The sequence below is a fragment of the Sinocyclocheilus grahami genome, unplaced genomic scaffold, assembly GCF_001515645.1.
Source record: "Sinocyclocheilus grahami isolate Dianchi unplaced genomic scaffold, SAMN03320097.WGS_v1.1 scaffold3621.1, whole genome shotgun sequence".
NCBI lineage: Eukaryota > Metazoa > Chordata > Actinopteri > Cypriniformes > Cyprinidae > Sinocyclocheilus > Sinocyclocheilus grahami.
Window position 1 is genome coordinate 11,756 of NW_015508714.1, and position 1,717 is coordinate 13,472.

The following is a 1,717-nucleotide window of genomic DNA, read 5'->3' on the forward strand; positions in this document are numbered from 1 at the left end:
GCCTCCCCGCCATCGAGGGTAGTGAGGATGAAAGAGGCACTAGCTCTGTTTCTGGCAGAAAAAGGTGCCTTCCAATATCTAGTAACCTCTTCACGCACCTCTGGGAAGAATGGGACCAGGGGTGGGCGCCAAGGATCAGATTGAGGCACACCAAGGAACCAATCATCCAGCCTGGATAATTCAGGCGATGGAGGAGGCTTCCATTGAAATCTAACACGGAAAGCTGTCTGTAAACTCTTCGGTGATTCCCAAGCAGAAAGGCTCAGCTCTGAAGCGAAAAGTTGAATGTGCGTGTGCACACGCTCTTCCTTATATAGCCACTCTGCGATGCAAAGATCTCACGCCAACATTTAGTGGCTTGTTTTGTTACACTCGAAGGTGATTGGGCTCTCGAGTGAGATCACAATTTATCAGTCGTTCTGACGTAACGTCGAACTTGACTGACTGAAAGGGAACTGTAAATGCTGACATGAACCACTGTACAATGATACAGGACAATGCAAATGAAAACACATTATAAACTATAAACAACTTCTTCATTAAACTGAACTTTAAGGTGCCTGTCATTATTTCTTTCCTGTGTATCAATCATAGAATATCATGTTTTCAAAAGCAGGTTTTCTTTGCCTTTAATATGAAGTTGCACAGCTTCCATTTCTCTTGTAGTCACCGATGTTCTCATCAGATGTTTTCCTCTGCAGGTGTACTGTCCTGAATGACCCGCTTTTGCTGATCTGATGGAGAGCATGTTTCTGGAAAAGGAAGTGTCTTTATCCTTGAGAAGCCGAGTTCCGTTTTTAAACCATTCATAGACCCATTTATTTGACTCTTCATCAACTGAACACTTCAGAGTCACTTTCTCAGTTGGGTAAAACATATTCCATTCAGGCGCTATTGACAGTTTTGGTTTAGGTGGCTCTGCACAGATAAACAGCATAACAGAAATTAATTTTTTCTAAAATTGTTCCTGGTTATGTAAAAATGCATCAAAATATGTATCTTACCTCTTATTGTCAATATTGTAGACTTTGCATATGTCATCTCTCCCCTTCTTACTTGGCAAGTGTATTCCCCTTTTTGAGAGCATGTAGCATTTTTAATAGTGTAAATGGGATTGTTGTCTGTGTTTACTTGCTGTGAATCTTTTTGCCAAAGATATTGCCATTTTGAAGTCTTTTCTTGAATGCTACAAGTGAGTTTGACTTGTTCTCCCGTGTATATCACTGGGTGTGATGGATCTTGCTGCAGAAGGATTGTTGGCTGTGATCCTTTATAATGATATACAATATGATAATTTATTTATAAAATGTTTTATATTGACAACGTACATTGTATTTTATAATGGTCCTTTACATAATTTTAAAATAGTTTAAAGACTAAAAAATACTTATTTATTTTTATGCATTTATTATAATTACAATTTCATTTAAATTTTGCCTAACTTGGGGTTGATAATAAACAGCACAAAACTTAATATTGAATAATTACTAAACATACAATGTTGACAACATTTAAATAACAGAGTTAATAAGCATGATTTGTGCAAAATCCAATTAACTGTCTTCTGAAATAAGAAACAAAAAATGGCTGTATTTCACAATGCAGCAAATTATGATTAAACCATGACGTGCTACTTTAAGCTAAACAATAAAATATTCTTACCATGGACTGCTAACAAATGTGGTTTGCTTTTTGCAGTCGTCACCTTTCTGCCCTG

The 1,717-nt window shown here is 37.2% G+C and overlaps 1 long non-coding RNA gene across 1 annotated transcript; it reads right to left on the minus strand.

The window, feature by feature from the left end:
- Positions 1 to 630: 630 nt before the first annotated feature.
- On the minus strand, positions 631 to 1,717 carry LOC107576387 (uncharacterized). The gene is made up of 3 exons (XR_001608046.1): positions 1,663 to 1,717; positions 1,005 to 1,268; positions 631 to 918 (listed from the first exon to the last, which is right to left on the minus strand). It is a non-coding gene; the product is annotated as an uncharacterized lncRNA (long non-coding RNA).